At 45.4% G+C, this 20,691-nt stretch overlaps 1 long non-coding RNA gene and 1 pseudogene across 1 annotated transcript in view; both read left to right on the top strand.

Moving 5' to 3' along the window:
* LOC142599220 (uncharacterized) overlaps positions 1 to 20,691 on the top strand; it is a 434,245-nt gene that overhangs the window by 179,187 nt on the left and 234,367 nt on the right. The window lies entirely within an intron of this gene.
* LOC142599306 (uncharacterized) lies at positions 17,773 to 19,925 on the top strand (annotated as a pseudogene).

Below are 20,691 nucleotides of genomic sequence, written 5' to 3'. Positions count from 1 at the left end.
TGCCATGGGGAGGCTGAGAGGCTGTGGCCCTGCTGGTCTGGGGGGGGCAGGGTCCCAACTTGCGTGGGCACACGCATACACACACACTCTCTCTGAGGGCCTGCTTTCCCCATGGCACTGGGTCCTGGGGTACCTCTTACCCCATGACACGAGGATCCTGGGGTTGTGTCCGTCCCCCCCAGCACCAGGGTCCAACCCATCACACTGCACTGTGGCCCGGGGTTCCACTCCCCCCCTGGACCCTGGGGTTTTGTCCGTCCCCCCCAGCACCAGGGTCCAACCCATCACACTGCACTGTGGCCCGGGGTTCCACTCCCCCCCTGGACACTGGGGTTCCCCTACGGCCCCGCTCACCATGGCCCAGCTGGGGCGGGGAGGCTGGCAGCTGCCCAGTGAGGCTGTATCGGCACTTTCGTGTTTGTTTTTAATTTAATAAATGCTCATTTGAAAACCGAGCCCAGCCCCTACGTCTCGCCGCTCCTGGGGACGGCGGAACCGGGGCAGTGGCCGCCACGACGGCACGAGGTGCCCCGGGCAGCTCACCCGGAAGAGGCGGGGTGTCCTGGAAGGCCTTCTAGGGTGGTGGCGGAGCAGCAGCGGCGTGATGCTGGTGCAGCCGGGCTTGGCCTGGCCGGGCCTGGCCTCGTCTGGCTGCAGCTGGGGCTGGAGGAGGTACTGGGAGGCCGGACCAGGAGGAGGGGGACACGACTGGTGTTGGGGCTCTGAGGAAGCCCTGGGGAGATGGGTGGAGGGTGGGATGGAAGATCTCATGGGGGCTTGGCTGGGGAGGGATAGGGGTATTAGGATGCGCAGAGGAGGCCTGGGGGCAAATGGGTATGGGGGTACTGAGGGGGCTGGGTAGGAGTTTGGTTGTCACCCTAGTCCAGCAACGATTGCTTCTGAATCTTTGGCTACTTTCTTCATCTTGTTGATTTGGTCTTGAAGTGGTATTGATACATTTGGGATGTGGACACAACAGTCATCCATTGACAGGTTCAGAACTCCACATATGCCTTTCTCCTTTAACAGCATCAGGTCTAAACCAGCTCGGTTTTGAATGGTCATTTTACTGGTATGTTGTAATTGATCATTTAAAAGCTTCAGACTATCAAATGGGGCATTGGCTAAAGCTCATAGTTGTAGGCCTAGACCCAAAATAGCTTGTCGGTTTCGTACTGGGGCAATTCCTACTTGAAATAATGATTCCATCCACCACCCAATTCGTGTTGGGGCTTCTTGCCATCCTTTCCGTAAATCCCTTGGTCTACGGTCCCACCACTGGTGTGGGATTGGCCCTTCCCGATAAATGGGACAGAGGGAGAGCAGAGCCACTGTACAGGCTAGCCCAGGAATAGTTGAATGTAGTCGTGAATATAGGTGACCGTCAGAGCATGCCCATACTAAGTTAGGGGGTGCAAGGATGGTGGATGTTTGGCATGAACCTGGTATGGTAGTAATAGGGGGACAACAGTCTTTCTTACTACAATCTAAGACAGAGGGTCGTGAGTAACTGGTATTACTGCACAAGCAGCCCTGTATTATAGCTCTCTTAATGGGAGGGTATAGCCATAGTAATGGCATCTTGTCGATGTCTTTGCATCCAATTTCTACTTGGCAGTTCCAGAGAGGAGATTTCATCGCTGGGGGTATCTTATCCTTGTTCCCATCCCAACTAGGCATGTAGGTATGTCTAGCCCACATGCAGCTGAGAGGACAGTCAAATGAGTTTTGATTACATGTGCTGGGGCACTCATTACTATCCCTCTCAGGGTGTTTAATACACCATGAGGCATTTAATGGTTTTGCATATTGTAGAAACTGATTGTCAGCACTCCATCGAGTGTTATATTCAGTAGCTCCCCATGAAATATAGGAACATGGTACAGTGCCATTCACACTTCACCACGTGGCGTCAGTAAGGGGTTGGAGAATATAATTGCATCTTGCATCCCATACCGAGCTCGCATTTAACGCACCCGATGACCAACTATAGACAACATAAGTGTAACCTTTGCCTTCAGGCCTTTTGAAATACCAGCTATAATTGTTATATTGCTTCCATGTGAGCTCAAGAGCAAGTGATATGTTAATGTCTTGCACAAAAATCATTCGGGCAAACTCTATCATCATTTTTGCTATCATGTTGTCATCCAGGTCTTCTCTGTCCGCATCAGCCAGTATTACTATTGCTAGTAGGAGCAGCAGCAGGATAGTCCTCTTCTTCATTGTCCTGTAAGAAAGCACAAAAAAATTGAGCCTCGGTCCTTTGAACTGGGTTTCAGGGTTAAAAATCAGGGATTATCCACCGAGTACTAATATGGTGGGTCTTTCCGCTCCTGTCTAGGGCTTTCCAGGCATATAAGCCTCTTGGTTTTGCCAGGGTCATGGGTACAATGCCAATAGAAGGTAGTTTCACCATGACAGGTTGGTCTATGCATGTCCTCAGTGGGAACTGGTCCTTTTGATCATCAGGTATGGGGGCGTTGCCCGTCAATGGTCCCGTGGGACAAAATGCTTGAATCTTTGGGCTTCCATAATTTCCCCATCAGTTATTAACAGTGAAGATTGCTTGTGGCAATCGTATGTCCCAGTTATGGTGTGAGACATCGGCATGTCTTTTAACCAAACCATTGGTTTGCTCAACTATCCTATTGGCCTGGGGATAATAGGGTGTGTGAAACACCCATTTGATACCTTCTCTCCGTGCCCAGTCTTGTACCACTGTGGCTGTGAAATGTGACCCATTGTCGCTCTGAATACATTCAGGAATGGGCAAAATAATACCAAACCATTCTTGCAGCACTTGAACTGTCTGATCTCCCGTGTCTGTGCCAACAGCTGTGGCCATGGTTAATCCCGATACCACCTCTACTCCTATCAAAATATCTGTCTTTCCATGGGATGATCTCAAGGGCCCAACACAATCAATTTGCCAGGTGCTCCAAAGAGCTTTGCCTCATTTGATATGCTGGGCAGGGGCTTGATTTGGGTGGCTGGCCTTGAGCCTTGTTTGGCATTGTGGGCAGGCTGTAAGAATTGCTTCACATATTTTCATAGACACTGGCCATCTCTGAGACCGACAGTCGTAATAGAGATCTGTCTTCCCTGAATGGCCTCGCTTAATGTGTAGCCATTCAGCTAACCATTTCCAATCCTCTTTTTTGTTATCAATTACTCTGATTTGGGCTAGATGATCTACCTGTTGGTTCCCTTTTGCAGCAGAGGTTCCATTCCTTGCATGGCCTTTCACCCATCCCACCTTTAGGGGTCATGATCTGCCTATTTCTAACAATTGTTGCCAGTCCCTAGTTCTCCAGACCTTTGTACGGCCCACTTCCCACCTATTGGATTCCCATTGGCATATCCACTCTGTGGCACCGTTATAGGTTGCATAAGAATCAGTATAGATGGTGGTGGCACCATTCTCTGCTGCCAGCAGGAGAGCACTCAGTTCTCCCACCTGTGCGCTACCTTCTCCCTCCTCTGTGACTGTTTTCCCAGTACCAATTTCCAATGCTGCTGCTTTATATTGCCACTTTGATCCTGTTCAGTGGGCAGATGCATCAGTGAATCACAGTCTCTGTGTATCCGAGTTCGCAGATAGTTCAGGTGCCTCTTTGATCGGGGAAGGTTTATAAGGTTGGCCTAACAAGACTGGATCTGGATTAAAAGGTTGTTGGAACTTAGAGAACTTAACTGGGCCCTCTCTCAATTGCAGTAACTGACTAACTCCTTTAAGGTAGGCATACCACTTCCGTACTGTGGCCTTTTGGGCTACACCCTCAGGAGGAGATGTTCCCTTAAGGATCAAATTTAGAAGGGGGAAAGGGCCTTGCACCATGATATCTTGTGAAGTACGCAATTTCTCTGCTTCCTTGACTGCCCTAGTGAGTGAAAGAAGTCCCTTCTCCCACTCGGAATACCGTTGTTCAGTTTCTTTTGAACGAAGTGGAAGATAATAATAAAGGTCTAGCTGGCCCTCATGGTCCCTTTTGAAACACTCCACAATAGGAAGCATGTTCTGCAAATCTCCACTCCACCCTTAGCAGATCTTGTGGGTGCAACGAACCTAGTCTCTGATGATAGGTTTTTAGTTCATCCTTCAATATGTTAAGGGCTTCTGTATGCTGTGAAGTCCAATCCCATTCCCTATTTTTCCAGAGCAGGTCATACAGAGGGTGGGCAATCACTGACAACCCAGGTGTAACCGATGTGTTTAACTTTTTTTTTAACCACGGTGATGGGATAGGTTGTGTATAGTCCTTGTAACCAGGGTGATGGGATCAAGGTGATGAGATTATTAGCAATAGTAAGGAAATGGTCAAATGATTGCATTGTTAGTAACCAGTCTTACTGCTATGGCCCCTGTACAGCCCCAACCTAAAAGGCAACTAATAAAAACATTTTAGGAATGAGAACCTGAGAGCTTGGTGGTACCATGGAGCTGATAAACTGCGTGGTTGGTACATGAGCCAAGTAATATTTCATTTTCTGTCAAAATCATGTCCTTTGAGTGAACTTTGCTCATTATAATCTCATTATAATACCAAAACACACCTCCATGCTAAAAGCTACCCGCCTCCAAGGTACGACCACCCCTCACTGGGCATGCTCTCTGAATTTCTTTAAGTCTATAGCTTTAAAAGCAAAGTGAGAAAGTTTTACACCAATCATAATGAAGTAACTATGTAACTATGTGATGTAATTGTAACTATGTGTGTTTTGAGAATATAAATATGTGTATGTTTGTAGGCTAGGTGTGCACGTTAGGAGGAGAGATCCCCCATGCACCCAGCGCTGAATAAACCAACGTTGGCTCTCTAAACTGCATTTCTGTTTGGAAAGTTTTTATTGCCGTTTGAGCGGTAACAGTTTTGGCGACCCGGATGGGACCTGCTCTCTGAAGGCTCGGCAGAGTGGAGGAATCGTTGGGGTTCCCAGTGCGCACACCGAAGTGATTTTCGGAGGGAGGCACGACCATTCCTCTTCTCGGGTGAGTCCCAGACAGCTTTCTGAGAACAACGTTGGTTTCCAAAATCAATTGGTAATTGCCGGCTGCATTGTGAGCATTGTACTTGCTTTGCTTGGTTTTGGTAACGCGCGCTTTGGAAATCCGCACGCTAATATAGGGATACCCGTAGTTCAGATTTAGGTTGTGGGTTGGAGTCCCACCAGGAGGGTGAGAGTCCTGCCTGAATTATTGGTAATTTGGATGCTTGTATGGGGACGCCTGGAGTCCAAATTTTGGTTTTGGTTTATATTGGTAACTCGAGTAAAAAGGGTATAGTAATAATGGGAATACAACAATCACTGGAGGGTGGGATCCCGAAATGTTCACCTCTAGGCTGGATTCTGAAACATTGGAACAAGTTTGGAGGAGATCCTCTAATTAAAGGAAAGCTTGTTGAATATTGTAATCATTGGTGGCCACTGTATACTTTGGACGATCAGGAGAAATGGCCAAAAAATGGTAGTTTAAATTATAACACTATGTTGCAGCTAATGTTGTTTTGTAGAAGGGAAGGAAAGTGGGATGAAATACCGTATGTAGATTTGTTTTTCGCTCTGAGAAATGATTGGCCAATCTGGCGAACGTGCAGATTAAATAAGGATCAAGTTATGACGGTGGTACCGGGAAGTAAAACCTCCAAAAGATGCTGTTCTGCCTGTAGTGTGGGAAAAAGATGTACCAGATTGAAAGATAAAGAAAACAACGAGGAGGAGGAGGATATACAAATGTTAACGTTGCCACCTCAACTTAAACCAGGATCGGGAGTCTGAATGTCCAGGTGCTCACACTCCCAATCCTCCTGATCCAGACTCCCCGAATCATAGTGATCCGGAGGAAGGGATGAGCCCCGTTGCTGGTCGGACAAGAACTCGAAAGGCTCATTTACAAGCCCCTCTTAGGCAGGCTGTGGGGCCAGAGGGACTCGTTTGGGTAAAAGTACCTTTTTCAGTTTCTGATTTAAAAGCCTGGAAAGAAATGGCAGGGATCTATCGGGAAGATCCCGATAGAGTGGCCAAAGTAATGGAAACTATTATTAATAATCAAGACCCTGATTGGAAAGATTCGCAGGTTATCCTGAATAATTTGATGACATTTGAGGAAAAGCGTAGTGTGCTGGCAAAGGCAAGGGAAGAGGTGGAGAGAACTCACCCACAGGCAGTACAGGCTGGACAGCTAGATAGACATTTCCCTGAAAATAATCCAAATTGGGACCCAAATAATCCCCCCCAAAGATTGATGTCAACCGAATATCAGAGATTGGTTCTATATGGTATAAGAAATGCAATACCAAAGGCTAAGAATTGGTCAAAATTGTACCAGGTCATTCAGGGAAAAGACAAAAATCCCTCATCCTTCCTTGAAAGACTGTTAGAAACAGCACAAAAATATACTGATTTGGATCCTGAGAATGAAAGGGATCAAGTTTCCCTGGTTCACATATTTATGGGACAATCAAGTACAGATATAAAGCGTAAATTGCGGAAATTAGAAGCGGCCGATGCACGTTCTCTGCACAAAATGTTAGAAAATGCCTGGAAGGTATATAATAACAGAGAAAGAGAGGAGGAGGAGCATAAAAAGAAAGAAAGGATGAGAGAAACAAAGCTATTAGCTGCAGCGATAGCTCTGGAAACAAGCAAGGTTAAAGGACAAGGGTGTGGGAGACCTAGGAGAGGGAATCCCAGACCCGCAAGGTTCCAAAACTGTCAAAGGAGAAAACACCAGTGATTGGTGCCACAGGGGAAAAGGAAAATAGGCCATTTTTCCAACCTATAAAGTGTAAAATTGGAGAAAGGGTGTTAACCCATCAATTTTTGTATATACCAGATTGCCCTATGCCTTTGCTGGGACGAGATGTATTGAGTAAATTAAATGCACAGATAACTTTTGAAAAAGGAAAAAATCAAGTAACAATACCACAAGATAAAGGCTTGGATGCGCAAGTGTCTATGTTACAGAAGGAGATGCCACTGCCAGAGATACCCAAAGAAGTGGAGGATGCCGTGATTCCTTTGGTTTGGGCATCGGGAACACCTGGAAGATCTAGGGCAGCAGAACCTGTGGTAATTCAACTAAAACCAGGCGCCAAACCGGTAAGACGAAAACAGTATCCTGTGAAACTAGAAGCTAGAAAGGGACTGGAGCCAGTAGTAGAACAACTTTTAAAATATGGACGTTTAAGGGAATGTCAATCAGAATATAATACTCCAGTCCTGCCTGTGAAGAAGCCCCACTCGGAAGAGTATAGGCTGGTACAAGATTTGAGGGCAATAAATCAAATTGTCCAAGATGTGCATCCAGTGGTGGCAAATCCCTATACTTTATTAACAACCTTGAAGCAAAGTGATAACTGGTTCACGGTACTGGATCTAAAAGATGCTTTCTTCTGCCTGCCGCTAGCTACAGAAAGCCAAAAGATATTTGCCTTTGAGTGGGAAAATCCCACCACTGGAAGGAAAACACAATTGTGCTGGACTGCGTTGCCGCAAGGCTTTAAAAATAGCCCAACCATTTTTGGAAATCAGTTAGCAAAAGAGCTGGAGGAATGGAAGAAAGATCATAAAGACTTCACTTTAGTACAGTATGTTGATGACATTTTGTTGGCAACAGAAACAGAGGAAAAAGTATTACAAAACACAATTGAATTATTGAACTTTTTAGGTCTAGCAGGATACAAAGTGTCCCGAAAGAAAGCCCAGATCGCGAAGGAAGAAGTAATTTTCCTGGGATTTGTTATTTCTCAAGGACAACAGAGTCTAGGGCAGGAAACAAAGGAAGCAATTTGTCAGATTCCTGAACCAAACTCAGAGAATAAATTGAGGGCTTTTCTGGGCATGGTCGGGTGGTGTCGCCTTTGGATTGCGAACTTTGGGTTAATAGCGAAACCTTTATATGAGGCTCCCCAAGGAGAAGAGCAAATATTAATCTGGACACCGGAATGTCGGAAAGCCTTTCAGAAATTAAAAGAATCTTCGATGAGCGCACCTGCACTAGGGCTTCCTAATTTGGAGAAACCATTTGAACTGTTTGTGCATGAAAGGTTTCATATTGCATTAGGAGTTCTAACTCAAAAGTTAGGATCCTGGAAACAACCAGTGGGATACTTTTCTAAGCAATTGGTGTAGAAAATATAGAAGCTTAGCTATAAGAAAACTTATGTTAACTAGAAAGCTGCTTAAGGCCTAGAACTGTTTCAAAGCCTATAATCGTGGGAAAGGAGTTTGTAACCTAGGAAATAGGTAATGAAGTTAACTGACCATGGCAAGGTACAATGCTGCTATGTTCCTTGTACAGTCCCTACCCAACCGGACAATAGGCCCGGGAATATTAATCTTATGAAGTAAGTTGTTATGGACAGGTGCATCCACAGCAAGGATACTGCGCATGCCCGCAAGAAGAGGGTCATCCAGCGAACACGGGTGTGAGACCACTGACGACCACCAGAGACCCCTTGAAGACCACCGACTCAAATCACTGAGCATGCGTGACGGGGAGGAGAACGTGGAAATGGATTCCAAGAAATGATTATCACAGGACTGCCTTTTCTTGGAAAAATAATGAATATGTATATTTTGATTCTATGTAACCTGTGTGTTGGTGATCACCTGGCATGCACGTTTGGTGGAGCTGTCCCCCGTGCATCCAGCGCTGCAATAAAGCAAACCTAGGGTAACTCACGTCTGGTAGATTTCTTATACCCTTTTACAACTGGATAATGTGAGTAAAGAATGGCCCACTTGTTTGAGAGCAGTAGCCATGATGATATTGCTGATACAGGAATCTCAAAAACTAACACTAGGACAAAAGATGACTGTTTCTGTACCCCATGCAGTGACCACAGTATTGGAACAAAAGGGGGGTCATTGGTTATCTCCTAGCCAAATGTTAAAATATGAAGTGGTGCTGCTAGAACAAGATGACGTGGAACTTAAGGTAACAACTGTAACCAATCCTGCAATGTTCCTAACAGCCAATGCAGAATCAGGAGAATTAACTCATAACTGTTTACAGACTCTTGAACAGGTGTACTCCAGCAGACCTGATTTAAAGGATGATCCCCTTGAAGAAGCCGACTTGGAGCTGTATGTGGATGGAAGCAGTTTCATGCAGGGCGGCACCCAAAGGTCCAGATATGCAGTGGTAACCGCAAGAAATATCCTGGAGGCAAAGGCGCTGCCATCGAACATGTCGGCCCAGAAAGCAGAACTGATTGCTCTACTAAGAGCATTGGAGTTATCCAAAGGAAAGAAGGTAAATATATGGACTGGTTCAAAATTTGCTTTTGGAATTGTGCATGCTCACGGAGCGATTTGGAAAGAGCAAGGAGTCTTAACATCACAGGGCTCGCTGGTAAAATATGGGCCCACCACTGAACTTTTAACAAAAGTGGTCCACTTGCCAGCTAAAGTAGCTGTCGTGCATTGTAAAGCTCATCAACATGGACATTCTCCAGTTCAAATGGGGAATTGAAGAGCCGACAAAGCAGCAAAAGAAGCAGCGGGGAAACAGGTACTGCTACTCCTACCACAGAAGCAACAGAATTTAGAAACAAAAGAACCGAAATATACCCCTGAAGATGATAAGTTGGCAGAAGCGACAAAAGCCAAGAAAAAGTCTGAAGGATGGTGGGTTACGCCGACAAACCAGGTAATTGTAACACAAGAACTAATGAGGGAACTAGCTGAGAGAAAACACGCAGAGACTCATTGGAGAATAGAGTCCCTGACCGAAGCACTAAACCCACAAGTAATTAGTGTTCAAATGACGGGAATTGTGAAAAGTATAGTGCAAAGATGTGAACTGTGTTTAAAGAATAATCCTCAAACTTGTCAAAGACTTTTACAGGGAATAACCAGAAGAGGAAATTCACCAGGAGACTATTGGCAGATTGACTTCTCGGAACTCCCAAGGCAAAATGGGTATCAGTATCTTTTAGTACTGGTAGATACATTTTCAGGATGGCCTGAAGCCTATCCATGTCATACCAATCAAGCGAAAGCAGTAGCAAAAGTGCTATTAAAGGAAATAATACCAAGATTTGGGGTGCCACTAGGATTGTCATCAGATAGGGGACCTCATTTTGTTGCAGAATCAGTTAAAATTTTAGCTAACGTATTAGGAATAAAATGGGATTTACATACTCCCTGGAGACCACAGTCCAGTGGAAAGGTAGAAAGAATGAATCAAGATTTGAAGAGGCAAATGAGTAAAATCTGTCAGGAAGCCCAGATCAAGTGGGCAGATGCATTGCCTCTCGCTCTTTTAAGAATTAGAATTCAACCAAAAAGTGCTGAAAAAGCAAGCCCATTTGAGATATTGTATGGGAAACCATATCAAACTACCAGAGCCGGAGCGGATCCCAAACAAATAGGAAAGCATTATTTAAAAGAATATGTAATATCTCTAGGGAAAGTATTGTCTTCTCTCCACAGATTTGTAGCTGACAGAGCACCTCTGTCTCTTGAGACCACTGTCCACGCATTCCAACCAGGAGATTGGGTCTATTTGAAGACATGGTCAGACAAGCCACTGAAGGAGAGGTGGAAAGGACCTTTCCAGATTTTACTCACAACCTACACAGCTATCAAACTTGATGGAATTGACTCGTGGATCCATTACACTCGTGTAAAGAAAGCTCCATCGCAAGATCAATGGACTGTGCAACCTATGGGAGGAGATAAGTTGAAACTACGATTTAAGAAAAATGCATAACGTTTGTTTGTTGATTTTACTGTTAATATGGTTGTGTAAAACACCTGGTATTGTAAGTGGAAACGTAATTTTACAGCTAGTCCAATCCTTTGGGAGAATCCAAAACACCAGCTGAGTAACAGCTTGTTTACCCCTGCCTAAGTCAGCAGAAGAACCATTGGAGTGGGGAATACTGACTTTTGATTTGAATAGAACTTTTGAAAGTCAAGTAGAAATAGAAGATAGAAATATTACTCATTGTTGGAATAACACTCGCTGGGATGTATTCCCCCTGGAAAAATGGGTTACTGAGGAGAAATCCAAAGTGGTATCGAATTGAGACACATGTTGAAAGATGGGAGGAATTCCCCAGCTGAGTTTCAAATATCTAGTGTGGTGTAAGTATCATGAAATAAAAGTGGTGACTGAAAATAGCAATAGAACCATTACGGAAGAATTATGTGAGGAAATCAGGAACAATCTGCCTTGGGGTTTCCATTTAGGCTCTATTTGGAAAACTAAATCAAGGCCGATATCAGTATTTTGACCCCACAAATTGGTGTTTCGAATGGACAGGAACTAGGATTAAAGAGCAAAGGGAGGTCAGATGGGGAAAGTACCCGAATGTTACCCACCTTAGATTAAAAAAACAAGGAGATTTCACCTTGGAATTGCACAAGAATATATAATTGCGACTCCACTGACGAAGAACTACAAAGAATTGGGCCGATTGCTAGAGCTTTGAGATTGGGATGCTTATGTAGAAATTATTCTACTAGCATCAATGATACCTGGTCAGGAGTTACTGAAAAGAGGGAAACAGTTTACTACGATCACAGAACTTTACCAGCCATGGGACACACTGTTTCGGTTGCTAGTGATGGAAGTTGGACTACACACTTATCATTAGATGGTCCTAACAAGCAAATAACATTAGGGATGTTGACTCTTTGTCCCTTGTGGAGGAAGAGACCATTAGCACCTATAGACTTGAAGAGACGGAAAAGAAATGATCCTGACCCGTGGAGAGAACCATCGACCGGAGTTAAGGTAGGCTGGGTACTAGAAGCTATATTTTCACTGCAGACAGCATCAGCACGGAATAGATTTTGGCTATATAATTTGACTGGACAAGTACAAGCCCTAGCGAATGCTACTCAGAAGGGATTTTAGGATGTAAACATCCAGTTACAAGCTACATCAAGAATAACCATGCAGAATAGGCTAGCATTGGATATGCTATTATTACATGAACATGGTGTGTGTGGATACTTGAAAATTCGGGCCAAAGATTGTTGCATACATATCCCAAATGTCACTAAAAATTTAGATGAACAGATGGATGATATCAGAAAAGTGGCTCAGCAAACACAAGAATTAAGAAATGACATGCAAACAAGCTGGCTGAATAAAATTTTAGAACAATTTAGATTCTCCTTAAAAGGATGGATAGCTGAATTGTTACAGATATTGATTGTATTAATTATTATGGGTTTAATGATTTGTTTAATGTATAATTGTATGGTAAAGCTTATAACCCAAAAGATGTCAATAGCTTCAGTAATGATTTTGAAATCAACGATGAGGAACCAACAACAGCCAAAACTACAAACACATGAAACACCAGCTAACGAGAGTTACAATGAAATTTAAAGAATAGTTATATAGTGGAAGTGTTGAAAAGTGATTATTTCAAAACTTCCAAAGGGGGGGATTGTAACCGATGTGTTTAACTTTTTTTTTAACCATGGTGATGGGATAGGTTGTGTATAGTCCTTGTAACCAGGGTGATGGGATCAAGGTGATGAGATTATTAGCAATAGTAAGGTAATGGTCAAATGATTGCATTGTTAGTAACCAGTCTTACTGCTATGGCCCCTGTACAGCCCCAACCTAAAAGGCAACTAATAAAAAACATTTTAGGAATGAGAAGCTGAGAGCTTGGTGGTACCATGGAGCTGATAAACTGCGTGGTTGGTACATGAGCCAAGTAATATTTCATTTTCTGTCACAATCATGTCCTTTGAGTGAACTTTGCTCATTATAATCTCATTATAATACCAAAACACACCTCCATGCTAAAAGCTACCCGCCTCCAAGGTACGACCACCCCTCACTGGGCATGCTCTCTGAATTTCTTTAAGTCTATAGCTTTAAAAGCAAAGCGAGAAAGTTTTACACCAATCATAATGAAGTAACTATGTAACTATGTGATGTAATTGTAACTATGTGTGTTTTGAGAATATAAATATGTGTATGTTTGTAGGCTAGGTGTGCACGTTAGGAGGAGAGATCCCCCATGCACCCAGCGCTGAATAAACCAACGTTGGCTCTCTAAACTGCATTTCTGTTTGGAAAGTTTTTATTGCCATTTGAGCTGTAGCACAGGTATATGCTTCCTCCAATAGCCCAATGTACCTAGTAGTTGCTGTAATTCTGTCTTATTGCCCAGAGTTTGCCCCTTCTCAATAGCTGACAGTGAATCATCAGGTACTGCAACTGCACTGGCTATCCACCAAGCTCCTAGGAATTTAATCTCCTGCCTAGGTCCTTGGCATTCGGAAGTCGGGTTGTCTAGCCCGTTCTTAGTTAGCAGATTCCAGATGACCTTAGCCACTTGCCCTACTTGTTCTTTGTTATCTCTTCCAACTAGAATATCATCTGATATATTGATATATGTGTATATGTGATGGCACTCCTACGGTATCAAGAAGTTTGTCTAAGGCATTGTAGGCAATGGTAGGAGAGTACTTATATCCTTGAGGCAGTCAGTTAAAGGTGTACTGCGCTCCTTCCCAAGTGAAAGCAAATTGGGGTTTATCCTCTTCTCTCAGGGGTATCATAAAGAACATGTCTTTAACATCTAAAGTGGCCATCCATGTGTGAGCGGCTGCCTGGATTGCCATCACCACTGATGTTATGCTCGAGACAGCAGCAGTTAAGGGTGAAGTATTACTATTCAATTTCCTATAATCAATTGTTAGATGCCCCCGTCCGTCAGGCTTACGGACTGGCCAGACTGGAGAATTGTATGGTGAGTGGGTGCGACTTATGATTTGCCTTTTTTCGAGATCATTAATTACATCTCTAGTGCCCTGTTTTGCCGCAGTTGGCAAAGGGTATTGAGAAACACAGGTTACTTTAGACTGTGGTAGTGCAGGTGCAAGCTGCAGGGTTCTAACATGGGCGGCTTTTGCCCATCGACTTCCAAAACTCCATATCTTGCCATTAGGTAGGCACCACTGTAACCGCGGGATAGGGACCATGAAGCAGAAACTATAGAATCAGGCTGAGATAATTAGTTTGTAACCAAGGTAATACGAAATGAAGCTAACTGACCATGGCAAGGTACAATGCTGCTCTGTTCCATGTACAGTCCCTACCCAACTGAACAATAGGCTTGGAGATATTAATCTTATGAAGTCGTTATGGACAGGTGCATCCACAGGAAGGGTACTGCGCATGCCCACAAGAAGAGGGTCACCCAGCGGACACGGGTGCAAGACCACTGACGACCACCAGAGACCCTTGAGGACCACCGACTCAAATCACTGAGCATGCGTGATGGGGAGGAGAATATGGAAATGGATTCCAAGAAATGATTATCATAGAACTGCCTTTTCTCGGAAATTTAATGAATACGTATATTTTGATCCTATATAACCTGTGTGTTGGTGATCACCTGGCATGCACGTTAGGTGGAGCAATCCCCCGTGCATCCAGCGCTGCAATAAAGAATGCCTGCCTTTTAACACTACATTGGTGTTACGAGGTTTATTCCCGGATTTCGGTGACACCACCGCCTGCCCACTAGTACATCAAATCCCAATATATTTTCCTTATGAGGGCTTAGGGCCACTTCCACAGCTGTCATTCTTTTCTCCCCAGGTAGCCAAAGTTGAATCCGAGCTAAAGGACATTTTGCTGCTATACCCGTTATGCCTATTATATTCATAGCTTTTCTTGAGGGTTTAATTCCCAATTTCTCAGCCTGTTGCTTATTCAAAACGCTAATTTGGGCTCCTGTATCAATTAAAAATTCTAAACTTAGCTGTCTTGGACCCACAGGAATATGGATGTAAGGTTCCCTGTCACTGGCAGGAATTCACCATGCGGAGTGGGCGGCCCGAACCCCAAACCGCGGCTTCTAGTTCTTTAACTCTTGCAGTTCCTCTCACAGAGGCGCGAAAGGGTTCAGGTTCCTTTCCCGGGCGGGCGTGGTTGCCGGCACCTCCTGTTGTTCCTTAATCTTCCCCTCTAGCAATTCCAGTTTCCGGATCTGAGCCGTGGATTGCCCACGCAGCATTGTTCTAGGTACTCCTAGTGCTAATGCCTTTCGCCAAAGGCTATTTCTTTCTAAATCGTAAGTCCGGTCCGACCTGCCCCGAAAAGGCTCCGGTTCCCGACGAGGAGGTCGGTCGGGGTGGGGTTTGCGATCGACTTGTCGGGCCCTCCTGTTCCCCTCGGCGCCACCCCCGGGATCAGTCAGTCCATCCCATCTCGCACCCATGAATCACTATATTGTGTAACGTCTCCGCCCAAGTCAAAACGTGCTCGAGGGGGTTCTGAGGGTTTTGCCGATTTTGCTCAATGGCTGTCTGAATCCTTTCTCTCAGGGACTGAACATGTATTTTCAAAGCATCTGGCAATCCCCTAATAAGAGGTCTCAGGTGGCTACTGGTGCAGCCGTCGGTATCCCTTGCTGCCCTCTTTCATACATTGCCTGAATACAAGGGGCTTTTTGTACTCCTTCGGCTAGCTCTGACAATCCCTTTATTTTAATGGTAATAGGTGTGTGTGTCGCCCCCCCCCCCCCCCCCCCCCCCGCTCTTTGGGGTCCACACCCCCAGCCCCTCGGGATGTTAATGGCTGGTTGCCCTGCAGTCCATCAGTCAGAAACACTCCTGGACCCCAAAACCCTCTCGCTTCGTCATCGCTCAATAGTATGCGATGACCCCCCGTTAGAGAGACTCTCCACAAATACTCCATTTCTGTCTCTCCAGGTTTTTGCGAGAACTTTGCTTGCAATTCGCTGAGCTCGGGTCCTGACCAGGGAATGGTGCGGACTGTGGTTCGGGGGTTCCTGCCTTGCGGACCCGTGTGCCTCTCTATTTTAATAAGAGGTCACATGTCCCTTTCCTCCAATTCCTCCGTTTCCTCAGAGCTATTTTCATCAGGGTCTCGCCAGATATCCCCATCCCAATCCTCGGGGTCTGCACTCGCAATTAATTTTCAGATTTGGAAAATACTGGGCGGGGGGGGGGGGGCAGGTGGCGGGGTTTCGCTTGTGCTAGTGTTGTCCGAAAAGCAGATTTGTTGCCCAGTGTACAATAAGCCAATTCTCACACACATGGGAGAGATATTGCTTTTTATTCAGGCCTGGGTGCTTGGTGGATTTCCACAAATCAAGCACACCCAATGCTAGTTTCTTTGTTATATTTATACACAAATGTTACAAGGTAGTACACTCCCAGTTACAATGATTGGTTTAGATTTCTTCGTTTAGCATGCAAACTAGAATGCATGCTCAGTTCTTTTCTCTGCCTTTATCTTTTGAGTAGGTGGTATCACCGAAATCCAGGAATAAACCTCGTAACACCAATGTAGTGTTAAAAGGCAGGCATTCTTTATTGCAGCGCTGCATGCACAGGGGATAGCTCCACCCAACGTGCATGCCAGGTGATTACCAACACACAGGTTATGTAGGATCAAAACATACATATTCATCATTTTTCTCAGAAAAGGCAGTCCTATGATAATCATTTCTTAGAATCCATTTCCATATTCTCCTCCCCATCACGCATGCTCAGTGATTTGAGTCGGTGGTCTTCAAGGGGTCTCTGGTGGTCGTCAGTGGTCTTGCACCTGTGTCCGCTGGGTGACCCCCTTCATGCAGGCATGCGCAGTATCCTTGTTGTAGATGCACCTGTCCATAGCAACTTACTTCATAAGATTAATATCTCCAAACCTATTGTTCAGTTGGGTAGGGACTGTACATGGAACATAGCAGCATTGTACCTTGCCATGGTCAGTTAGCTTCATTACCTATTACCTTGGTTACAAACTAATTATCTCAACCTGATTCTATAGTTTCTGTTTCACGGCCCCTATCCTACGTTTACAGTGGTATAATTGGGGTAGGTGGTCCATGGGTCGGTGGTTGCAATTCCCCTTGCCGGAATTACCTTTCCCCTAGTTTCCCGGTACTTTTGGCAAGTCCTTCTTCAAGGCTTGCTGGTCAAACTAGCAATTTATCAGTTATACTTCTACTTCTTGACAATCACATCTTCATTAGTACATTGTTTAGATATACGTTAACTAATACAGGGGTAGGACTATATAATGGTTGCCCTTATGTGAGAGACCGGACTGTAAGAACATTTTTCTCAAAGATCACTTGCTCAAGCAGAAAACCCCTCCGGCTACCAAGTGCGATAAGGACGATTACAGGGTTGTAGAGACTTTCAACTTGTGAAAAACGCCCTGTGGGGTCATGTGCCGCTGAGTCAGATGACAGTCACGTGAAGAGCGGGGCTGGAACTGCAAGAAGCGTGTGCACATGTGCAGGAATGTGGAGCCGTGTCGTACGTGCCATTGTCGTGAAAGCTGCCACCGATATAAAAAGGAACTGCTAAGATGGGTGGGTGTGCGCTTTTGCCCACCACCGCAGAACGAGGGATTTGGATCCTCGAGACGCTGCGAATCCGTGGCGGTGACTATTCTTGCGATTGTATCCCGAAGTCTTGCTTGGTTTCTGCCTTTCTTTTCTGCTCTATCCTATTGCTCTTATTGTTTACCTTTACTTTTTTTTCATAAAAAAAACTGTTTCTGGTATACGGCATTTGACCTCGTTTGTGTCTTAATCTCACTCTCGGGATCGTATCGAAACCTCCCCGACCTTGGATAGGGACATTAAATTGGCGTCATGGACAGGTTCCCTTGAGACGAGAGTGCCGTATTGTTTCCCAAATATGTGAGACCTCTCAGGAACGTAAGGGGGGTGGGCTTGTATTTTGTTTGAAACCTGCGTGCTGCCTTCCTGAGACGACCACTTCCCCGCTTTAAACAAAATGAGCGATGATAGAACCGTTCCTTCGGGAAGGGAAGTTCTGTTTGATTTTCTGGAGAAACATAAAGCGTGACCCTCTGTGCCTGGGGTAGACTGGGCTCAGGGAAATTGGCATAATTTACAGAGCGTAGTTGACCGAATGAGCGCCTTGCACAAAGATGCGAGACTAAGAGCAGGAAAAGGAAAAGCGATTATTTGTGCCGTTCTTGGTACTAGCTTAGCCACTGCGGTAGAGGCTAGAGATCATTGCCCTACTGTGGAGTCCCTAACTATTGAATCCCTTCAAAACCTTACTTGGTCCCTTCGGGGGCAAGTGGCAGAATTAAAAGAACAACTTAAGGCAGAAAAGGATCAAGTGAAACATTTGCAGACTGCCCTTAAGGAGCAGCTCCTTGCGTATACTACCTGCGAGGAAATTCCCCCAAGATCTGAAATTGGCTACCCCTTTAATGACCTGCAGGCAGCAAAAGAGAAAGTAGAGAAATTAGAACCGCTTTCGTTGTGACCCTTGGTCAAGACCGAGTACATTTATGATGATGAGCAGGACCAGTCCCCCCAAGTTACAACCAAGGAAGTCTCCTATACTGCTGTCGAGTTGGCGAAACCAAAAAAGGAATTTGGCCGAACCCCTAAGGAATCAGAAACAGAGTATGTGTGGAGAGTGTTGTTGTCTGGGGGGGACCAGATTCTGGTCTAGGGGGGACCAGATTCTGTTAAGTGAAAGAGAGGCGGAAGGGTATTGGGGACCAGGAGTGGTTTTAACTACTGGGAACCACCACACCCCCTGGTCTCTGACCCAGCGGGCAGCCTATTGGGCAGGTGGCTTGAACCCCCTGGAGAGGGGGGACCCTCTTGCAATTACGGGGACTGTGGATCAATTAGTAGAGAGTGTGCAGAAGGCAGCTTGTCTGCAGATGATGTATGATCGAAAATTGGAGCCTAGACAGAAGTCCCCAATGATGATGCCAGTAGATCCTGAAGGAATGACTCCCCTTATAAGGAGACTCCCTGATTCCTTGAAACCGATTGGTATACAATTATAGGGGAAAATACAAGCGATGCCCCAAGGCGACAGAGTTGCGGCTGCTTTAGAAGGACTTACGCTGCACCACCGACCCTCGGACAGGAAAATGTGGACCTGGGGGGAGATGGCCCAAGAACTGATCAATTATGAGCGCAAGTATGGCCCTGTTAACCTTTCAACCGCCAAAATGGACTCCAGGGGCTTGAGGCGAGTGGAAGTAAAAATAGTTCCACACCCCGGGAATGATAGGAGAGTACCTCTCACCAGACCACTGGGAGGGAGAGACATCCCGAACAAACACAATAGGCTGTGGGCAGAGGGACAACAGAAGGGGATCTCGTGTGACTTAATGGACGGATTGCCAATAGACAAATTAATTAGAAAAGTTGGTAACAGAATGGCCCACTAAATTGGAAAATGGAGAAGTGGATTTTGAGGATACTACTCCCAGTGCACCCTCCTTGATTGATTTATCAGAAATAAATGCCTCCCAAAACCCAGCAGGAAACTAGATCCTTTGCCCTTCAGTGGTGAGCGGAGGGGCGAAGGTTGGATACATATCAGACAGCTCACTGAGAATGGCCAGGGTGATTTGCTAATTACAGGCCTCGTAGGACCAAAACAAGTTCCGGTCACGTTTTTGATAGATACTGGTGCTCAAATTTCAGCTGTTAAAATGAAAGATGCCACTAATTGCAGAGTTACATCCTCCAAGCAAACACTGTTTGTGGCAGATGCATTTGGCAATGTTCAACCACAGGCACTGGCACTGGTCAGCCTGCGTCTGCCAGGAGAAGATAATGCCACTACAGTGGCCATGGTAGTGGAAGAGCTTCCATTCAACCTCCTGGGACTTGACGTTCTGAAAGGGAAGACCTGGATTGACAATAAAGGGAGACAGTGGTCATTTGGCTCCCCCACTGTAGATATTGGGCTGCTACAAGCTGCGCCACTACTTCCCCCTTCAAAGCTTACAAATGTTAAGCCTTATCCGATACCTTTGGGGGCCAGAGAGGGAATAACGCCTGTATTAGAGGACTTAAAAGGACAAGGCACTGTGATTCCGACCCACTCTCCTTTTAACTCTCCAGTGTGGCCAGTACAAAAACCTAATGGCACATGGAGGTTAACCATAGATTATCGCAGGCTCAAAGCAAATACTGGTCCGTTGACAACAGTGGTACTGAACATTGCCGAGCTTATAGCTACAATCCAGGAATGAGCCCACCCGGTCATGGTGATGGTAGATGTTAAAGACATGTTTTTTATGGTTCCCCTGCAGCCTGAGGACCAAGATCGCTTTGCTTGTACCTGGGAAGGCCAACAATTCACTTTCACCTGACTCCCACAGGGATATAAGCACTCCCCCACTCTAGCCCACCATGCGTTAGCGCAGGAGCTAGAGGTGTCACCGAAATCCGGGAATAAACGTCGTAACACCAATGTAGTGTTAAAAGGCAAGCATTCTTTATTGCAGCGCTGCATGCACGGGGGATAGCTCCACCCAACGTGCATGCCAGGTGATCACCAACACACAGGTTATGTAGGATCAAAACATACATATTCATCATCTTTCTCAGAAAAGGCAGTCCTATGATAATCATTTCTTAGAATCCATTTCCATATTCTCCTCCCCATCACGCATGCTCAGTGATTTGAGTCGGTGGTCCTCAGTGGTCTCTGGTGGTCGTCAGTGGTCTTGCACCCGTGTCCGCTGGGTGACCCTCTTCTTGTGGGCATGCGCAGTACCCTTGCTGTGGATGCACCTGTCCATAACGACTTCATAAGATTAATATCTCCAAACCTATTGTCCGGTTGGGTAGGGACTGTACAAGGAACAGAGCAGCATTGTACCTTGCCATGGTCAGTTAGCTTCATTACCTATTACCTTGGTTA

This window comes from Balearica regulorum, chromosome W, assembly GCF_011004875.1.
Source record: "Balearica regulorum gibbericeps isolate bBalReg1 chromosome W, bBalReg1.pri, whole genome shotgun sequence".
Lineage (NCBI taxonomy): Eukaryota > Metazoa > Chordata > Aves > Gruiformes > Gruidae > Balearica > Balearica regulorum.
This window is presented reverse-complemented; position numbering and strand designations above follow the sequence as displayed.